Source organism: Hemitrygon akajei, chromosome 7 (genome assembly GCF_048418815.1).
Source record: "Hemitrygon akajei chromosome 7, sHemAka1.3, whole genome shotgun sequence".
NCBI classification, from domain to species: domain Eukaryota; kingdom Metazoa; phylum Chordata; class Chondrichthyes; order Myliobatiformes; family Dasyatidae; genus Hemitrygon; species Hemitrygon akajei.
The window spans coordinates 160,520,082-160,533,433 of NC_133130.1; the positions used below are offsets into that span (position 1 = coordinate 160,520,082).

The window sequence follows — 13,352 nt, forward strand, 5'->3', positions numbered from 1 at the left end:
AACACAAATGGAGAAATTGCATTGATGGAATTGTACTAAAGGCCCCCTAAACATCAGGAATAAATGGAGAGCATATGTGTAGCCAATTTTTCAAGAAGTGCTTCTCTCTGGAATCTCTCCTTAAACTTCAGAGAGGAACGAGTAGATGTCCTGACCAGCTGCATTACCGTCTGGTACAGAATTGTAAAGCATCTGACCGCAAGTTCCAACAAGGGACTGTGAGTACTGATGAGAGGATCATCGGGAATTTTTCTTCCACCCATTACAGATATTTATCAGGAGCACTGCTACGCAGGGCCCTCAGCGTTGTCAGTGATCCCTCCCATCCGTCCAAAAATCTCTTTGACCCCCTACCATCAGGCAGGAAGTACCGTAGCATTAGGACAGGAACTGTTAGGAAGAGAAATAGCTTCTTCCCCCAGGCCATAAGACTACTGATCTCCCTGTCACCACCCAGGTATTATCAAGCATGAAGCACCAGTAGCGTTATATAGTTTATAATTGATTATTCGTGATAATATTACTTTATGTGTTATATGTTGAAGTTATATGCACTGTGTTGTGCACCTTGGCTCAGAGGAACATTGTCTCGTTTGGTGGTATAAATGTGTACGGTCAAATGTCAATAAACTGAAATTAGAACCATAGACCCATAGAACATTACAGCACAGAAACAGGCCTTTTGGCCCTTCTTGGCTGTGCCAAACCATTTTTCTGCCTAGTCCCACTGACATGCACCTGGCCTATATCCCTCCAAACCCCTCTCATCCATGTACCTGTCCAAGTTTTTCATAAATGTTAAAAGTGAGCCTGCATTTACCACTTCATCTGGCAGCTCATTCCACACTCCCACCATTCTCTGTGAGAAGAAGCCCCCCCCCCATGTTCCCTTTAAACTTTTCCCCTTCACCCTTAACCCATGTCCTCTGGTTTTTTTCTCCCCTAGCCTCAGTGGAAAAAGCCTGCTTGCACTCATTCTATCTATACCCATCATAATTTTATATACCTCTAACAAGTCTCCCCTCATTCTTCTACACTCCAGGGAATAAAGTCCTAACCTATTCAACCTTTCTCTGTAACTCAGTTTCTCAAGTCCCAGCAACATCCTTGTAAACCTTCTCTGCACTCTTTCAACCATATTAATATCCTTCCTGTAATTCGGTGACCAAATTGACCTTGAACTTTTTCTGTGATCTTAACAGAGTGAAGTCACCCCATCAGAATTTATTAAAAAATGACTAAAATAAACTTTTTTCAATATTTTTATTAGTTTCTGCATAGAGTAATACAGAGTACAAGAAGATATATATTATAAGTCAAAAGAAAAAAATAAAATAGTACCAAATGCATTGTATTAAAAATACAGCTACAATCACAAAACCCGGTATTCATAAAAGTTAAATTAAATTATAATATTGAAATATAATAATTTTGTTATGCAGAAAAAAATCTAAACCCACTACCAAAGTCAGAGCTGTTAGGAAAAGCAAGAAAAAAGGAAAAAAACCCTTATCATATAATAAAATATATTATTAGCCACCATCTGTACTTTCACAACTGATCAAAGGTTTTGAAAATAACTCAAGAAAGGTCCCCAGACTAAAATAAACTAAATGGAACAAACTTGTAATGCTCTGCATCGGCTATGAAGAATGGTGACGCCAGATAGTGGAAGGGAAGAGACAGGTGTAAGGACAAATACTGCATTAGGTGAAAAAGAAAAAGTGTATCTAATTTTTACCAATAGGTGGTGGTGATTTTTTAAGATAAGATTAGCTTTATTTTTCAAACGTACATCGAAACACCAAAACATACGGAGAAATGAGTCATTTTGAGTCAGCAACCAACACGGTCCGAGGACCGTGCTGGAGAAAGTTCACAAGCTTCTGGCACCAATGTAACATTCGCACAACTCGCTAACCCTAACCGGAGGAAACCAGAGCACCCGGAGGAAACCCACACGGTCATGAGGAGAGCTCCTTATGGACAGTGGCGGGATTCGAACCCTGATGAGGGATCGCCGGTGCTGTAGAGCGATTGAGCCTACTGCCAAGCTGCTCTGCCACCACTTATCTGTAAAATTGAAGAACTGTTTACATAAAAAGGGAAGAGAGGCAGTGATATATAAATGAGAGAATAAACATGAGGAAGGTATACATGGGAATGTTTTAAAGCCTGTGGTGATAGTAATAACCTATTATCATTATTAATACATATATAAGGTTATAAGTGGTTCAGTATACTACAGGAACTTTAATTTATAGAACCCCACGGAAAATGTGGAGAGGTGGAGAGGATATTTCAGGAAAGATTTCCGGAATGAAAGACCTCGTAGTGTGAAAACAAAGCCACCAATGTCTTGAATGATAGAGGGAGAGTGGAAGAGAGGAAAGCCAATGTCAGGCTTGAAGTCCTGGTGGTGGTAATGAGGTTTGGGGAGTAGGGTTGGCTTGATGAAGTTGGAGGAACAGGGAAAAGTCAATTGAAGGTATTGGAGGCTGGGACCCATGTACTCTACATCTGCAAAATCAGAGCGGACAAGTGAATGGTTGCACACAAATTGGCTCAGATTTGCTCAGTAATAACGTGTGATGGAGACATGATTCAGAAGAGCACGGGAATGCTTAAAAACAGAACTTCTAAGTAGAAAATATTAAGAAAACAATCATCATGGAAGGCAAGCATCCGTAGCATGGTGGAACAAAAAGGGAAGAGAGATGAAAGAGTAACTATGAGCAAAGTGTAGTGCTTGCAAGAAAAGCTAGAAATATTTAAAAACCCGGGGTAATATTAATATGTGAAGATGTGTTAATGAGACATATTGTAATCGTTGCAGCTGCATGTTGTAATCCTTCATCTTTTCTGGCACACTGTCCAGCAGGTGGCAGTGTTGGCACCCTCTGCTCACAAAATACTGCTTCTTACAAAATGAGGTGTTCATCTTTTACTGCAGAGGTAATAGAATTCGACAGGGGCCACTGTCAGGCTAGTAAATCATTGAATCCCATGTGTAATTTTATTTCATGCTATTGCTACAGAGACACAGGCACAAAAAGGCAGCACGGAAGAGAGGTAAGTGACCTGATCTTAATTAATTAATTTGCTACAACCAGTGGTCCCCTTCCCATCAGTGATGGATGACTGAAGTCTTACAGCATGAAGAGTTAATTGCTGCACCCATAAATGGTGGGGGGGGGGGAAGGGTCTCGGCCCTCAAGACACAGATGGGATGAAGCACGCCAAGTTCATGAAAAAGCCTGAAAATATTAGACATGATACTCCTGTGTTACACAGTATGAGGCCTCCCATTGGTCAAGGTCAAGCATGGAAGTTGCATCTCAGCTGTCTACTTGATACACAAGCCTGGGCAGTACGATATGGAGAGCAAGCTCATGCCCACGTAGCAGGCTCCCCCCTCTCCACGCAGCTGATGAGCCCAAATGAACGGTAAAAACCAATACAGTTTGGCACCAGCGGTATCGCAGGGGTTGCCAGTCAGCGACGAACTCAACATGGGGCAGTCTTAGGGACACCAGCTCTGCAGTTTTCCTTGGGGTTTACTCCCAAAGCCTTCCCCGTGAGTAGGTATAGCTGCAAGACAGCAGAAGTTTGAAATCAGAGTTTTCCTTCTCCTAGATGAGCTGCAAACCACAGCTAACGACCCCCTTCTGCCTGAAAGTGACTGGTGTTAAGGTGCCAGTAACCTACTTTTGCCCCTTCACCTGTCAGTAGAAAGGTTCTGCCAGACTTGGTAGCTAAGCCACACTTAGAGTAGGGCAGGAGCTGGACTTGGTTGTCAGAGGCTGTTTGAGGTGCACACCTTTGGGAGCATTTAATAGGTAGTGGGAGCTTTGGGAGAGCCAACATGGCTTTGTGTGTGGCAGGTCGTGCCTTACCAAATTGATTGAGTTTTTTGACCAAGGTGATGAGAGGGATTGATGAGGGTAGGATGCTGTCTACATGGGTTTTAGTAAGGTGTGTGACAAAGTCCCTCATGGAGGCTAATCCAGAAGATTAAGATGCATGGGGTCCACGGTGAACTGGCTGTTTGTACTCAGAACTGTCTTGCACATAGAGGACAGAGGGTAGTGGGTGAAAGGATTATTCCAGCTGGAGGTCTGTAATTAGTGGAGTTCCGCAGGGATCTGAGCTGGGACCTCTGCTGTTTGAGATGTATATAAATGACCTGGATGAAAATGTAGATGGGTGGGTTCGTAAATTTGCAGATTGGTGGAGTTGTGGTTAGTGTAGAAGACTGGCAAAGAATACAGCGTGATATAGATCAGATGCAGATATGGGCAGAGAAATGGCAGATGGAGTTTAGCCCAGGTAAATGTGAGGTGTTGCACCTCACAAGGGCAAATGCAAGGAGACAGTACGCTGTTCAGGGCAAGATCTTGACTGTGTTGCTGAGCAGGGACATCTTGGGATCCATATTCATAGCTCCTTGAAAGTAGCTACACAGGTCAATAAGGTGGTTAAGAAGGCTTATGGAATGCTTAGCTGAGGCATTGTGTTCAAAAGCCTAGAGGTTATGAGGTAACTTTATAAAACTCTGATTAGGCCACGTCTGGAGTATTGCATACAGTTCTGGTCGCCCCACTACCGGGAGGATGTTGAGGCTTTGGAGAGGGAGCAGAAGAGGTTTACCAGGATGCTGCCTGGTTTAGAGGGCACGTGCTATATGAGAGGCTGGACAAACTTGAGTTGCTTTCTCTGGAGTGCTGGAAGCTGAGGGGAGATCTGAGAAAGGTTTACAATTATGAGAGGCATAGATAGGGTAGACAGGGGCTGTCTGTTTCCCAGAGTTGAAATGTCTAATACCAGAGGGCATGTATTGAAGGTGAGAGGGGGATGTGAGGGGTAAGTTTTTTGCTCAAAGAGTGGTGCGTGCCTGGAATGTGCTTCCTGGTATGGTGGTAGAGGCAAGCACATTAGAGGCTTTTAAGAGAAGTTTGTTTAGATACATGGTTGTAAGGAAGATGGAGGGATATGGACATGGTGTAGGTACGAGGAATTAGTGTTTGGGTGTTTCCGATTTGCTTTTTAGCTGGTTTGGCACAACATTGTGGGCTGAATGGCCTGTTCCTGTGTTGTACTGTTCTGTGTTCTATGTACCCCCACACCCCGCACCCGCTGGCTGTAACAACCTTCAGGAACCACTTTATTATATCAAATGCAAATAAAGAGAACGATTTAATTTCTGGCAAATATGGGGGAGAACATACAAGTTTTCAGGCTGAATAATTTAGATTCTGGGGTATTATTATGGAATTGCTTCAGAGTCAGATTCAGAATTATTCATCACATGTACATTGAAGCGTACCGTGCAGTGAGAAGCCTCGTTTCTGTTTGCAAACAACATACCCAAGGATGTGGTGGGGACAGCATAGACAGCACGTCCATAACGTTCAGCAGAACAACACAGCAACAACAGGCAGCAAGAGCAAAAGAGGCCCTTCCCCCATCTGACCACCCACCCACTCACCTCCGACCTTCAGTTCCTGGCCCAGACTCACAGACTGACAGTCGTTGGGCCTCTGACCTCCAAACAAGCTGACCCAGAGGCTTTGGGCCTCTACCTCCCGACTCTCCGACTTCGGTCTTCAACCCTTGGCTTTGTCCTGGGATCGCAACGCTTGCCAATAACAGGTTTGACTTTCAGGCCCTGACCCAGGAGTCACCGGTCATGGTTTGAGCTTTTGGGCCCTGATTGCTGTACTCACATGGACCTTTGACCCTGGGACTTGGTGCTCATCGGCTCTGGTGACCCCCCCACCCGATGGATCGCTGTCCTGGGGACCTCTATCCTCAGCACTTGCTGACCTGACCACCAGGATCGCTGACCTTTGACAGCAGAGTGCTCTGACCTGCACTCCAAACACTGGCTCCTGCCCCTTCGCTCTTCCTCATCGCTGTCCCCAAACCTTAATGCTGACTCCCCACACTGTCCACAAAACCATCCCAACAAGCCTGAAAACAAAACAACTGAGCTTGAGACACAATGTCAGCAGGTTATTGTGGCTCAGCGTCATCTTGTCCAGATTGTAGTTGTCATCTACACTAATAACCTGGATGAGAACATAAGTGGCATGATTAGCAGATTTACAGATGGTACCAAAACTGACGGACAGTGAAGAAGGTTGTCTGAATCTACAATAGAATCTAGGTCAGCTGGGAAAGTGGGCCAAGGAATGGCAGATGGAACTTAACTCAGACAATTGCATTTTGGGAAATTAAATCATGGCTGGGTCCTGGAGCGTGTTGTAGAACAAAGAAACCTAGGGGGTGCAAGTACATACAGTATTCCTCTGAAAAAGGCAACACAGGTAGACAGGTGGTGAAGAAGGCATTTGGCATAGTTCCTTTCACCAGTGTAAGTGTTACAGCTATACAAGACGTTAATGCGACTACATAGAACATAGAAAACCTACAGCACAATACAGGCCCTTCGGCCCACAAAATTGTGCCGAACATGTCCCTACCTTAGAAATTACTGGGCTTACCTATAGCCCTCTGTTTTTCTGAGCTCCATGTACCTATCCAAAAGTCTCCTAAAAGACCTTATCGTATCCGCCTCCACCACCGTTGCTGGCAGCCCATTCCACGCACTCACCACTCTCTGAGTAAAAAACTTACCCCTGACATCTCCTCTGTACCTACTCCCCAGCACCTTAAACCTGTGTCCTCTTGTGGCAATCATTTCAGCCCTGGGAAAAAGCCTCTGACTATCCACAAGATCGATACACTTGGATTATTGTGAGCAGTGCTGGTTGGTTACGTGTAGGAGGACATCATGAAGCTGGAAAGGGTGTAAAAAAGATTCACAAGGATGTTACAAGAGCTGGAGAAATTGAGTTGTAAGGAGAGACTCAATGGGGTGGGGTGCTTCTTTCCACCCCCCCCCCCCCCCCGGAACGTCAGAGACTGAGTGGCAAGCTTATAGTGTGTAATAAATCACGAGTGGCATCAATAAAGTGAATGGTTACAGTCTCTATCTCGGCTAGGAGAGTTTAAAGCTAGAGGACACAGGTTTAAGCTGAGAAAGATTTAAGGGGGGGGGTCTGAGGGGTTTGTTTCCCCCACATGGAGGATTGTGGGTAAATTGTCAGAGAACACAACTGCAACAATTAAGAGACACAGGCAGATGGATAGGCTTAGAGATATGGACAAATGTAAGAAAATAGGTAGGCCACTTGGAGGGAATGGAGTTAGGATAAAGGGCCTGTTCTGGGCTGTAAAACTCTAGGTCTCTTGGGCTCTGTGATTGGAGGAGTTTGCAGAGATAGGGGAGGGGAGAATCATTTGATTTAATTTTAAGTGTTGGGGGCGAAGGAGCTGATTGAATCAGTAAGCACAGGCCTGAGAAGGGATAGATACAAGCGGTGGGAATTTGGATAAGGACATAAGGGAAACACGGCTGGAATCTGGGGTAAAAGTGCTTACGACTGGAGAGCTCTGAGTATCGGGGGCATCTGTGGAGCCAAGGGGGCAGTCGGTGTTTCAGGTCGAGGCGATGCAGAAGGACTGAGAGTTTGGAGAGGTTGAATCGCAGAATGAAGAGGCGGGGGAGGAGTGGATGAGGCAGGAGTAGGCAGGTGGTTGGTGGAACAAGGTAAGCAGGGATTGATGGGTAGATGGGACTGATGGGGAGAGCAGAGGGAACAGTTGAGGCTGGAAAGCGATAGGCAGAGGCAACAAAAGGCTGCAGGTTTTGGAATCTGATAAATAAGGAAGGTGATTTTATCTGATACGTAAAGAATATCTGATAAAATCTTATCTGATTAGTCAGGAAATTAAAGCCAGATAAGGGGAGGATGATGGAAGATGGAACCAATGTTAAACGGGATAGACCCAGTATGTGGGTGATGGACACTCCCCATCCCAGTGAAGGCAGCATCCACTATCACGAGCTCTCACCATCCAAGACATGCCCTCCTCTCATTACTACCATCAGGGAGGAGCTATAGAAACCTGAAGATGCATACTCCAAGTTTTGGGAACAGCTTCTTCCCTTCTGCCATTGGATTTCTGAAAGGTTGAAGAACCTGTGAGAACCACCTCACTATTTTGCTCTTTCTTGCACTACTCGGTCATCTTTTTATACAGTCCTTATTGTAACTTGTAGTGATTTCTTACGTCCTGCACTGTACTGCTGCTGTAAAAGGCATCCATCGGTGATAGTAAATCTGACTCTGATTCTGAGAATCTTCCAAGGCAGGACATTCAGCAAACAATAGGATTGGGCAGGGCATGTGGATTTATGAAAGGAAGATCATGTTTGACAAATCTCTTGTTGCCCTGAGATTGGAACAAGCAGAATAGGTAAGCTAGAGCCAGTGGATGTGATGAGATTGGGCGTTTTGAAGGCCCTGATAAGGTGCTGCATGTGAGATTATTAAGCAAAGTGAATGCACATGGAGTGGGGATTGATTACTGCATGTACTGCCGCTGCAAACCAAATTTCCATTGACATTTAGAAAGAGAGAATGAAACGATAGCTGTGTGAATCACCTGGTGACCTTATGATCTCTGTCTCAGAGACCAGAACACCTTTCAAGGGGGTGGACTCTCACAAGGCGTCAGGTCTCAGCGGTGTACCTAGCAGGTCACTGCAAACCTGTGCCAACCAACTGGCTGGAGTGTTCAAGAACATCTTTAATGGCTCACCACTGCAGCTGGAGGTTCAAAAGGGCCCAAGAAAAGCAAGGTGAGCTACCTCAACAACTATCACCCAGTTGCATTCATATCTCCTGTGATGAAGTGCTTTGAGAGTCTGATCATGGCTCTCAACCCGCCTGAGCAAAGACTTGGACCCGCTACAATTTACCTTCCCCCACAATAGGTCTATAGCAGATACAATTCCACTGGCTCTCCACTTGGCCTTGGACCGCCTGGACAACAGCAATACCTACATCAAGCTGCTGTTTATTGACACCACCATCCCCTCAGTACTAATCAGCAAGCTTCAAGATCTGGGCCTCTGTGCCTCCTTCGGTAACTGGATCCTTGATTTTCTCATCAGGAGACCACAGTCAGCGCAGATCGGAAACAACATCTCCTCCTCGCAGCCTCCCGTCAGAGATGCATGCTTAGCCCTCGACACCCATGACTGTGTGGCTAGGCACAGCTCAAACACTGTCTATAAATTCACCGGTCCTATACTGCAGAATTTCAGATGGTGACAGAGAGGCATACAGTAGTAAGATAGATTGGCTTGTTGAGTGGTGACAGAACAACAACCTTGCACTCAGTGTCAGTAAGGCCAAGAAATTAATTGTGGACTTCAGGAAGGGGCAGTTGAGAGAACACACACCAGTTCTCACCGAGGGATGGGCCTCTTCAAGTTCCTGGGTGTCAATATCTTTGAAAATCAACCCTGGGCCCAAGCATATACCGTACCGCATGAAGTGTTGCATCCTCAGAATTTTGTTTTTGTTTTTGATAGACCACTTGAAGCTGAACAGAAAATTTAATTTCAGACTTCTTGTATCATGTAGGAATACGGAGAAACTAAAAATTAATAATTGAATATAATGCATTTAATTGCATAACAGTGCTGACACTTTGCAATAGTTCAGCTAAGCTAAATATGTTTTGTTGGTGATTTTCATTTGTACTCAGTATCTAAGGCTTCTCACTTAAGTGTCCAACAATAATCAGCCAGCATTGTTGGATTCCAGTTGCCCTGCTATCGTTTCTCCATGACCGCAATGTCCTGGTAACTTTCACCGTGCTCATCACGGACTGCCAAGATTTGCAAGGAAGAAGTCTAAATGGGAATGCAGAAAATGAATCTTTAGTGACGTGTCGCACTTCATGGTTTTGTATGCTCGAAGCATGTTGGCAACCAGCTGCACGTAGTTTGATGCTCGGTAGTAGCCAAGAAGATTTTCAGCAACGTCCTTGGGTGCCTTCCATGTGATTTTCTCCAGTCCCACTCGAAGTTCTTTGGATTGCCTGTCATTGGTGACCTGTTTGATTTGTGGGCAAATAAAAATGCCTTCTTTAATCTTGGCATCAGTTACTCTGGGAAACATTGAAATCCTTCACAGAAGTTTACAGCTTTCTAAAACCTGTCCTGCCATGCAGCATCTGCCCTGCCCAAACATGTCTGGACACAACAGAAATCTCTTCAGCTTACATTGTGGGCAACATTTTAAATGACTTAAGTTATTCATTGAAATAACAAATATAGGAAATTTCAAAACAAAGGTTTGTGATAGGGAAATTTCAAGGTGATTTTCGTGATCAGCAGCCCAAAATCCATAAGATATACCCAAAAGCGAGGGGCGGAGCAAAGTGGTGATGGCGTCTAACGGCGACTCCTTCGCTTGCATCTTTGGAAACAGCTCTATTTCTATCTTTAATATCTCTTTTGAAGACCCTGACCTGGAGTTACTCTCTGACTTTGGTTCTCTGTGGGAATGGGACCCGCTCTCAGGGCCTCTCCATCGGCCGCTTTTTGATATCCCACGGACGCGGCCTGGGAGACCAGTGAGCCTTCAGGGTGCTGGATTTTCGTGGCTCTGGAGGGGCTGATTCAAGGCCGGTGCCCCTGACTGAGACGTCACAGGAAAACACGGAACATCGGGAGCAGCAGTTTGGCTGCTGGCTGTATGTCCAGAGACCTGAGCTCTCAGGGCACAGAGCTCAGAAAAAGCGACACAACAGACTTTTAACACCATAAATCAGCGAGTTGTTTTGTTATGTCTCCCCTCTCGCTGTGAAACGGGGACACCTCTTTTTCTCTTATAAGGGAGAGAGAGAGTATGTCAAATATGGAGAAACAAGAAATTAGTAATTGAATATAATGCATTTAATTGCAAAACAGTGCTGATGCTTTGCAATAGCTCAGCTAAGCTAAGTATGTTTTGTTGGTGATTTTCATTTTTGCTCAGTGTCTGAGGCTTCTCACTTAAGTGTCCAACAATAATCCGGTGAACAAGTAGTCTTTGGGTACAGCAAGTCTGTGTCTTTATTGATGCTTTGCTGCCAGCTTGAGTGCTCGGTGGAGGGCGCTGATGCTTTTTTGCTGGTGGGGGAGGTGGGTGGGATCATTGCCATGCTGCTTGTGTGTGGGAGGGGGGAGCTGGGGGGGAGGGCTTTGGGGTTCTAATGTTTAGCTGTCATTCATTCTTTGGGGCACTCCTCTGTTTTCATGGATGTTTGCGAAGAAAAAGAATTTCAGGATGTATATTGTATACATTTCTCTGACATTAAATGTGCCTGTTGAAGTATTCAGGAAGCAGAATCTTTGTTATCCAGTGATGATGATACAATTATGAAGAAGTCATGCCAACAGCTGTATCTCATGAGGACTTTTACAGATACAGACCGGAGAGCATTTTGACTGGTTGCACCACTGCCTGATATGGAGGGGCCACTGCACAGGATCAGGAAAAGCTGCAGAGGGTTGTAAGTTCAGCCAGCTCCATCATGGGCAATGGACATCCTAAAAGGGCGATGCCTCAAGAAAGCGCACCCATCATTAAGGACCCTCACCACCCAGGACATGTTGTCATTTCATTTGTACCAGTGGGGGAGGAGGTACAGGAGCACAGAGACACACATTCACCATTTTAGAGGCTGCTTCTTCCTCTCTGCCGTCAGATTTCCGAATGGTTCGTGAACTCTTCCCTACTTACTCTTGCACTCTTTTTGGATTACTTATTTAAATTTCTTATTGTAATCTATGGTAATGTTTATGTATTACACTGCACTGCTGCCACGAAACAACAAATTTCACAACAAACGTCAGTGATAATAACCCTGATTCTGCTTTTGGATCCAGGTGGTGGATGGTAAAGAAGTTTAAGTTTATTGTCATTAAACTGTACACATGTATACAGCTAAAGGAATTGACAGTGGCACCAATCACAGTGTGTCTATCGTTGTCTCGTGGGCAACCCTGGGTTTTCGTGGCAAAATGCCGAAGTAGATTGCCAGGCCTACTTTCCGCACAGGTACCGCTGCTGGCCGGATTCGAACCCAAGACCATCTGTTTCAAAGTCCAGTGCTGATACCACTACACCACCAGCAGGTGTATCACACAGAATACATTAAATAATATTAACATATAATAAAAATATTATGTTTAAGTGACATTAACTGAATATACAACATATATATAACAACAGTATAATGCTACTGGCACTGTCAAAAGTAGTGTGGACTGAGTAGTAGCAGGGTCGTCAGAAGTCTCTCAGCCTGGGGAAGAAGCTGTCACATAGAGACTTTGTTTTTATACATCAGTACCTTATGCCTGATGGTAGGACGTTGAAGAGATTATGGGACAGATGCGAGGGGTCCTTGACAATGCTATGTGCTCTGTGGATGAGCGTTTCGTATATGTCCTGGATTGGGTGGATCAGGGCAGAGCGAGACCCTGAATTTCTCTCAGCAGTCCTCACAATCTGTTGCCTGGCAAATCCCATCCCAGATGGTGGTAGATCTGGTTAGGACAGTCTTGATGGTGGTCCGGTGGAATGTGATTAGAATGGGGGGGAGGGTGTGGTTAGAGAACTTTGCTTGCCTCGTTCTGCTCAGGAAATAGAGATGCTGCTGTGCTTTCTTGACTAAAGAGGTGGTATGAAGAGATACAATGTGCGCTCCAATAAACTTGGTGCTCCTGAATCCCTCCACAGCTGATGTCAGTCTATAACTTCCTGAAGTCCACAATCACCTCTTTAGCCTGGACCCAAGAAACTAACTTGGGGGTTTGGAAAGAGTTGAAGTTCTCTGTATGTGATTGAGTTGGTTCATATGGGAGGAAGTGATTATTAACAATGCCTGTTCGTAGTTGTTACCAAGTGAGCATTACTCATAACCTGTTACATGCAAATTGTATAATGACCTCATTTGCAACAACATCTCCTCCACAATCTCCATTAGTACAGGTGCATCACAAGGCTGCCTGCTTACCCCCTGCTCTAATCACTTTACATTTATAATGTGGCTATGCACTGCTCCAGTGCCATATTCAAGCCTGCTGATGACACCACTGTCATTGGCTGAATCAAAGGTAGTGAAAAATCAGTATATAGGAGGGAACTTCAAAATCTGGCTGAGTGGTACCACAGCAACGACCTCTCACTCAATGTCAGCAAGACCAAGGAGCTGATTATTAACTTCAGGAGGGGGAAACCAGAGGTCCGAGTGCCAGTCCTCATCAGAGGATCAGAATTGGAGAGGGTCAGCATTCCTCGGTTTATCAATTTGGAGGATCTGTCCTGGGCTCACCACATAAGTAAAATTTCAACAACAAAGCATCACCTTAGGAATTTGTGAAGATTCAGCATGACATCTAAAACTCTGACAAACTTCTGGAGATATGTGGCGGACAGTCTATT

General features: G+C 44.9%; 1 protein-coding gene across 1 annotated transcript in view; it reads left to right on the forward strand.

Annotated features, from left to right (window-relative positions):
- The first annotated feature begins 3,052 nt into the window (after window positions 1-3,052).
- Window positions 3,053-13,352, forward strand: part of tsc1b (TSC complex subunit 1b) — a 74,096-nt gene continuing 63,796 nt past the window's right edge. Inside the window, exon 1 of the mRNA XM_073052352.1 lies at window positions 3,053-3,072. The gene's annotated coding sequence lies outside the window, so the exon portion shown is untranslated. The remainder of the gene's footprint in view (window positions 3,073-13,352) is intronic.